The sequence below is a fragment of the Agelaius tricolor genome, unplaced genomic scaffold, assembly GCF_023055355.1.
Source record: "Agelaius tricolor isolate 1412-34295 unplaced genomic scaffold, bAgeTri1.0.p SCAF_29, whole genome shotgun sequence".
Lineage (NCBI taxonomy): Eukaryota > Metazoa > Chordata > Aves > Passeriformes > Icteridae > Agelaius > Agelaius tricolor.
This window is the reverse complement of record NW_027269289.1, coordinates 1,031,109-1,039,656: the sequence shown is the minus strand read 5'-3', so window position 1 is coordinate 1,039,656 and position 8,548 is coordinate 1,031,109. Positions and strand designations below refer to the sequence as shown.

General features: G+C 46.9%; 1 long non-coding RNA gene across 3 annotated transcripts in view; it reads right to left on the bottom strand.

Annotated features, from left to right (window-relative positions):
* LOC139600927 (uncharacterized) overlaps positions 1–8,548 on the bottom strand; it is a 28,652-nt gene that overhangs the window by 979 nt on the left and 19,125 nt on the right. Inside the window, exons 1-2 of one of the 3 annotated variants that reach the window (XR_011682717.1) lie at positions 4,319–4,412; positions 998–1,048 (exon numbers count right to left, since the gene is read on the bottom strand). The exons of 1 other annotated variant lie outside the window; for it this stretch is intronic. This is a non-coding gene — a long non-coding RNA (uncharacterized lncRNA). Of the gene's footprint in view, positions 1–997; positions 1,049–4,318; positions 4,413–5,985; positions 6,412–8,548 lie in introns of those variants that run through there. One more of the 3 variants, XR_011682718.1, reaches the window with a different exon arrangement.

The window sequence follows — 8,548 nt, the reverse complement described above, 5'->3', positions numbered from 1 at the left end:
TAGGAGGATGGTTTGTGCCTCAGCCCTCCCTGCAGAGTTAAGGAACATTCTGAGATCTGTGCTTACACAATGCTACAGCAACACAAAAGGAAGCATTTATTGTGGTCATTCTCTTGCCCAGGGAGCATCAGCAGCACTTTTGCAGCACTGAGCAAATAAAAGTACAAATGTTTGCATTTCAGTGTCCCACAGTTTGCAGTTAAGCTCCCCAGACACATGGCCCACTAAAAGCTTCCCTAAACAGGAGTTGTTATGGATGATGGTCCCCAGAAGATGCCTGGAATTACAGGATGCTAAAGGATGAAACAGTTAATGAGAAGAGCCCAGCAGCTGGGCCCCAGCACCTGCACCCACAGGAACTGCAGTGGGCTGTTCCATCACTTGAACACCAGATCCAGTGTCTACTCTCTCTCCCTTGTGCCCACATGCAGTCTGGGGCTCCTGCCACAACCAGCAGGATCATGGCCAAGCAAGAAGAGAGCAGAAGATGATTTTCCAAGTCAAAGTTGGAACCTTGTGCAACCAAATCCACCGAGAAGCGTGTTCAGACAGGTTTTGTTTTACTGAGCACAGTGACACCTACCACAGCACCTTTCTTCCCATAAAAGCCCCATTCCACAGTCACTTCCCTATGTGCAAGTAAGAAGAGAGAAACAGCCCATGAACTGGCCACCAAAGGTCCACCGTGCCAGCATGCCACCAGGACCATGTAAAACCTCAGTTCCTGCTCCTTCATAATGATTACAAATTAATAAATAAAAATGCAAGAAATATTGACAAACCCCAGGTCCCTGAGCTCCAACCCCACTAGATGTCCCTCTTGGCTAAAGCACAAGGACTCCTGAAACAGCACTGCCAGGAAGGAGGTATGGGAAGTGGGAAGGGACAGGCTGCAAATCCCAGATCCCTCTGCTGAAGTCCAGAGGAAATGGAGCCAACGGGAGAAAGCAAGAATGAGAGGGAAGGGAAACAAGTGTAGGCAAGATGGAGAACTTACCCAGGCAGCTCAGAGCAACTGGCCTTGCCTGCGAGGTGCCCAAGAGGGGTTCTGTGGGGGAAGAGCAGTTTTGAATCACCCTGAAAACTTCTATCCCTTAGGAAAAGGTTCACGAGTTTGCTGAGAGCCACCAGTCCACTTGAGTTTTATTCCCTCATCAGTCTATCAGCAACTCCCTGGATTTCCCCCCTGTGCCTCAACATTCAGGCATCAGAGAAAACTTCTTGTTTCATGTGAAAAAAAAAACCCTTAGACTCCAAAAACTGGATTTCATGTTGATGCAGCACATTTCTGACAGTTCAGGATTCTGGAAAAACAAACCAGCCCCAATTTGTGCTCAGTTCTGGTCAGGGCAAAATACCACTGAACTGGGAATGGGAAACTCAAGAGTCCCATCAAATGATGGCAATGCCAGAGGTTTGTGTAGTCCAGCAACAGCTCAGGCTTATCCCCCTGCACAAAATACAAGGGGTTGACATTTTCATCTCATTGTACCCATCTCCTTAGAAACTGTGAGAAAAGTAAAGAGATCAGGGAGCCAAATAAATTCATCAGGGGAAACCTCAGCCTGGGAACACAAAGAACAGGGTCAGGGAAGAGAGAGCCCAGAGTGTTATGTGCACTGGAATACTTGGGTGAAAGGAAAGGCTGCATTCCTTGAAAAGGAACCCAGGCAAGGCTGCCCAGAGTTCAGCTCCTGAGTGGGAACAGCTGACTTACAGGAGGCAAGCCATGAGAAAAGCATGTCTCCAGAAGGAATTACAGATGATGAATCAAAGGAAAACATTTCACATGATTGCTTGGAGAGCCCTTCACAACCCCTAGCTGGGGCAGCCCAGATGCTTCCATGGGTGTGGGCAGTGACAAGTCCAGGTTTGGGGGTTGCCCCTGCACCCTGAGCTGCACAGACTGTCCTGCTTCACCCTTCTCTTTTGGATGTCACAGGCTACTCCTGGCAGCTCCACACCCACAGCAATCTTGGGTGCTTAAAAGGTCCTCTTGGCATCAAAGAGGATTGGCTCTCTTCCTGCTTGTTTAATTCCCATTTCCCTGCCTCCTGGCATTTTTGGCTGACCCCAAGCATTGATTCTCACTGTGAGTCCCTAGTTCCTCCATTCTCTTGCAGCCCTTACACCAGCAGATCTCCTTAGTGCTCCCAAGACCAGCACTCACTACCATCCTGGATTGTGTTATCCTCACATCCATCAGCAGGTCTTGCTCACTCATGCAGCTGAGCACAGCAAGGTTTAGGGGAGCTTTCACTTCCTTATCCAGCACAGGCCTCCAGCCAGTCCAGTGGGGATGGGGAGCCTCCATGTTGCCTGAGAAATGCTAAAGAGGGGGGAAAACCTCTACAGGCATTTTGGGACCTGTATTATCTGGGAGACCAGAGCCCTTTACACAGACACCTGTGCCTGCTCACGAGTACGGCAGCAGGTCACACCAGTAACAGCAGCCTGTCCCCTCTACTCATGAGTTCTGAAGAAATCAAGTACATAAAACCCAAACCAGCTGTACAGTATCCAACATCCCTCACAAACCAGCTGGCTCAGGTTCTCACCTCCTTCCTCCAAACCGTTTTAGGGCTTGCAAGCAAGAAAGCAACACATTACCTTTGGACTTTAAATCACCACAGGTGTTATTGCCCACAGTCCCACTCATGCCAGCAGAAGAATCACTTCACATGCTACTATCTGCTGCTGATTTGTTTTCCATGCATATTCCCCAGCTTGTTGGTGGGGAGATGAGCAGGGGAAAAAAAAGGAAATGTTAAATCCAGAACAGCAGCCAGAACTCCAGAACTGTAAGTAAGTGGACTGTCTCCATGACATCCTTCAATAGCAATCACTAGGCAGACTCTGCCTCTCAGTTACTCAGATTCTTACCAGGGCTAAAGGCTCACTAATTGCTAAATGACTCAGCCCCGCTTCATTTTTCTGCCCAATGACTCCAGTCTGCTTCTAAACTGGGGCTACACAGCCTGCAAGGGCAGGTCCCCCTAGGCCCAGATCCTGGAGTCACAGGGCAAACCTGCTGCCACCTCTCAAGTGCTACAGCATCACCCCAATAGTCAGTGGGAAACACATTTTCTCCCCTGCAGCCCTTGGGAAACATCAGCTAGCCACTATTTACAGCCATGGCAGCTGCCAGAGTTCCTGTAAAGCACCTGATCCAATACATGCCAGCAATTATCTGGTGCAGTTGACAGATAACTTGGCAGAAACCCAAGCCAGAGGGAGCAGAGGGGAGAGTCTACCCAGGTTTGGGAGCACAGACAAAATTGCAGCAAGAGAACTCCAGGGGAGCAAGTTTGCAGAAGCTTCCACTCAATGTGGAGCAGACAAACAAACCATTTCCATGATGAAGCTGAGTTTGCACCTAATACAGCACTTTCCCTCACAGGGCTCACAGCAAGGGATAGGTGCGACTGTAGCAACTCCTATAAATCAGCAGCACACTGTTACCCACAGGGTGTTGTGTTGTGAGGTTCCCAGGATGAGGTGAGAGATGAGAATTTGACTCCAAGTTCTCAGAAGGCTGATTTATTATATTATGATATTATACTAAAAGAAAATGATATACTAAAACTCTCTTAAAGAAAGAGAAAGGATACAGACAAAAGGCTGGAAAAAGAATGAATAATAAAACCCTGTGACTGACCAGAGTCCTGACACAGCTGGACTGGGATTGGTCATTAATTAAAAACAATTCACATGGAACCAATCAAAGATGCACCTGTTGGTAAGCAACCTCCAGACCACATTCCAAGCAATCAGATAATTATTGTTTACATTTCTTTTCTGAGGCTTCTCAGGAGAAAAATCCTGGTGAAGGGATTTTTCAGAAAATATCATGGCGACAACAGGGAACATTAAATGCTTGGGCTGAGACAGCTCTTACTATCACTCCAGCTGTCAGATGGCTCAGCTGTGCCAGAAGAGCAATTCTGGCTTTCTTCCAGGTGATGGGAGTCCCTCACTGTACATCAGTGACCCCACAATCAGGAATGTTCAGTAAATTCCTGTTTTCAAGCACACTTGTGTTCAAGTACACAAACCCTGTTAGGTTTTACCTGGTCTTAGGTCCAGGTAAAACCTAACGGGGGGTTCTTCTACATAAACAGCATAAAGAGTTTTCCTCTGACATTGCCCCAAAATACAACCACATTAGCAAGAAAATGCCAACTGCTCAAGAGAAGCCCACAGAAACATCTCTGGGGCACTGCTAAATTGTTTGCTTACTGTGAGCATTTTAGTGCTACAAAGTGCTTCAGGGCTGGCAAGTACCTCCTCTGGAATTAATTCTTCCTGAATACCTCACCTCAGCAGAGATCTCCAGTGATCCCCCTGGCAGAACAGCTGGCTACAGATGCGGCACACAGGGATAGGAACAAGCAGGAGATGCTTTGTGACATGAGGAATGGACTGGCAGCATATCTTCAGCAGGAAATCCAAGGAGCAGGCAGCACTGCTCCTTGGAGCAGCAGCCACCCAATCTAGAGCTCGTTAGCACAGATAAAGCCTTTCACACCTGCTGCATTTACATCAAGAAGGACGACAGCTTCTTTAGGAACACACAGAGCTTCCAAAGAGCAAGGAGAAATTGTTGCCTTGGAGACTATAAGTGGGCGCAATGGTGCCAGATGTCTGGTCTCACACCACAGCAGACACTTGCCAGAAGGGTGATCTCAGCTGCGTGTGCTGCATTATTAAACATTCTTGGAAGACAGAGGGAAGCTGTGCAGGGATGGCGTGAGTCAGGCTGCAGAGGCTGGTTCTCTGTTACCCTTTGTTGCGCTCTTGGGCTTTTCTCGCCCCCTGCCACAGCCAGTCAGAGCACTGAAAACTTCTCCCCAAGGAAGTAGCAGTTCCTCCTTGTGCACACAGCAGTTGGCAGAACAGGTGTGTGGTGTGAGGTTGTGAGGAAGCATCAAGTAACCTCCCTCCACTCCCCTGGCAGAGGTGCAAGGGCAACACCCTTCCCTGTGCCTGCTCAGTCCTTGTTCTCTACCCAAGTTTGAAGAGCCCACTGCTCATTTCATATAGTCCATGAACCAGCTTACCAAGCAATTAAAAAAAAAAAACACCAGAGTTTCCCATCCCACGATGTATCACTGTTGGGGGTTGAGTTTTTTGGGGTTTTTTTCCTTTTCTTTCCTTGTTGTATTTTTTTTTCCCTCTGAGTTGCTAAGTGCTGATGGCTGGGTGCTGAGAGGGAGGGCGAACTCCTCTAGTTTTTTGGGAGTTTCTCTCAGGGGAGGACAGAGATACCATGAGAATGGGAGGCAGGTAAAAAAGACGGGGTTGGGGGGGCAGCCTCGCTGTCTCTTGCTCTTTGGCATCGGAGGAGGACAGCCAGGCTGTCACATACTGTGAAGAGATTTCATCAGCACTGCTGGAGCTCAGCCCTGAGGGACTGATCACCATCTGCTCATGTGCCCTGGGAATCCTGAACTTTGCCTCTCCCTGCCCTGCTCAGAGCCAGGCCCCCGCTGCCCCACCCCTGCTGTTTTGTTTGGTACTGCTCTGGCTTTCTCCGTGCTGTAACCCGCAGCCGGCTGCTTTGCTGGCATGTCCCCACAGTTCCAGCTGCCGTGAAACTTCTGATACACCTTGCCCATGAGCCCGGGATTTTTGCTTATTCCTGCCAGCTGTGATGGTAACTGCACCAAAGGGGGAAGTGCCTGCAATCAAGAAGACTGTTACCGGGTCCCTGGTTCTGTTTGTTGTTAATGCCATAGTTGTTGTTTCGTTTGCCTTGTTATACATACTAGTAAAGAACTGTAATTCCTATTCCATATCTTTGCCTGAGAGCCCCTTAATTTCAAACTTACAGTAATTTGGAGGGAGGGGATTTACATTCTCCATTCCAAGGGAGTCTTCTACCTTCCTTAGCAGACACCTGTCTTTCAAATTGAGACAATTACCCTACCACATACTTCTTAACCTCTACCACCTTTCCATCCTGTCCTAAATATTTCCAGAATTCTCAGTGGTGTACATTGGATTTGCTTCTAGTTTTGTCCCCTGCATGGACACACTTTGGAATTTAATTCTCCCTTCTTGTCTTGAGTCATTAAAGCCAAAGATCATGGACAAAGATTATCTAACTAGTCTAAGTTAGAAAGTTTATTAACACCAGTGGGTGGCAGGGGAGTCATCCCAAAAGGCGTGACCACACTGTACAAGGTTCTTTGTCCTCTATTTATTTCCCAAGATCTTACATACAATACATACGCTTAACCCCAGCACCTCCCATCCTCTGTATTAAAATGATGTTATTAGTCCTTCACGCATGTGCAATTCTTCTCTTGAATTGGGTCAGTGGTCTTGAATTGGGTTAGTGGTCCCAGGGATGAAGTCAACAACATCTTCGTCAGATCTCTGTGACCCTCTGGCATGATCCAAGGTCCCCTGCTGAAATTGAGGTTTTGGGGGTTCACTTAAGTTAGCAATATGAATTAAGCATTTAAATTTTAGCTTGTAGAATTGTGTGTTGAATTTTAACCTTTTACTTAAGAAACCTCTGCCATGGTACAAAGGGCATAGGAAAATGCAAATTTCTGAAGCTTCCTGTGATAAAGAACAATACCGGGAGAAGACCAAGGAATGCAAGAAACCCAGATAAAGGGGCTCCTCTGGCTCCAAGCTGATCAAAATCGACAGACATACTCAGATAAGCACCAAGGGACCAAAGCATATGCACAAAGGAGAAGAGTTCAAAAGTTCAGTCATGAGGAAGACCACAGCCTTCAGCCTCAGAGACCACTGAAAGACCCCCGTGCGACCACCACAGCACACAATGCATGTTCAGAAGGGCATGGATCTAATTACCATGCGAGGCGAGGACAGGAGGGGCCAGGGGTTGAATATGCATGGAAAGGTTGTGCTATGTAATGTATATGGAACACCTTTGTGAATAAAGATGTGGCTCAGACCAGGGCTGTCGGGTCCGGCTGTCTGTCTCTGCCCCGACACGGGTAGAGTGGTTCTTGGGTGGCACGCGATTCAAAGGACGAGTCTGGACTCTTCAGCTTTTCGGTCTTCAGATTGTTTATTATTTCTTATCTACAAAATTTTCTGTCTGCCCAACAGAGGTCTGATCTGCAAGCAGTCACAGGCACTCTCTGACCACCCACGGGGCGGTCATGTCTTTTTATACTAAAATCTACGTACATAATATTTACCTTTATTTCCCAATACTTTTCACCCATGTTGGCAAGTGCACCTTCACCATAAACCAATCCCCAAGTGCCAACATCACCACAGGAGATGGAGGACAAGAAGAAGAAAGAAGAAGGATGAGACACGCCCTGATCCCTCCATCTTGTCTCCATAACCCCCCTGTACCAAAAACCTTAAAGTCTATATTTCACCCTCTAAATGTGTCTCTTTTACACCTCTCACTCTAAAGTGATTCTCATGTCCTCAAACTCTTGTTACTTCTGTGGATGGGTCAAAATCAAGCCACCAAACACTCTTGGCAACATTCCAGGATTTCCGAGACCCCCAAGGGTTCTCCTGGCATCTCTGGACATCGGGAACGATGTGCTGAGATCCCACACAGGGCTCAGGGCACAAGTTTTCATGAGAGCTATCCGCTTGTGCTGGGCGCTGACATACATACCCACTTCATAACTACATCAAGTTGTGGAGTCCATTTATTCTGCATATCACTTCACTGCTTCATGATTGATTGACATCAAGCCCAGGTGCTAACTATTGTTCTCCTGGTTTCAATATGTTCTTATAACAGTTCGCTTACTCCACTTCCTTCTACAAACAAGTTCATAATAGCAAACAATATAACAATCAGCTCTAGCTTAAGCATCTAATAATCATTAACCTATCGTCTACCTATCTAACTTACCTCCTGATCAGTATGAATTGCTTCTAACCCTCAGCTGAAATCTTAACTTTTTGAAATCATGCTTCAGTGCGGGATACATTTGAGAGTATCCAGGGTCTGATCCCACTCATCTTTCATGGAAAATGGCTTTATCCTGTCATGACTGATCTATTTTTCAGATGATATTTTAATAATTACTTCAGCATTACAGTCAAGCTACTGGTTATGCAGCATTGGCAGCACAGACAGGATAACAGAGAAAGCAATCCTTGGGAAAATCTTCAGCTTTTTAAGAAAAATCAAGCTTCTTGACTCAGTTCTAGGCACAAGCAAAACCTAAAATAAAACCAGCAATTGCCACATCTAGTTGCCCATGTAGTGAACCATTTCAGCTGAAAAGGTCATCACTGAAGGAATGTTTATATTCTACAGGTTAAAACCTTCCCCTGTCCTTTAAGTCCTAGGACCTCAGTGCTCACACTTGTCAGCCTTCAAGTGACTATGACATTCTCCTTTCAAGCCTTTTTATTCAGAACATGAACCAAAGTAACCCAGAAAGGGTTAACCAGTACTCAAGTACTTCATTTGATTAGCATTAACCCCCTGCAGCTTTTTGCTGACCATTCTTCCAGGTCTGTCTCTGTCTCTCTGGGAGCCCCTCAGGAACCCCGGCCAGTCCTGACTCGGCAGACAGTGGGGAGA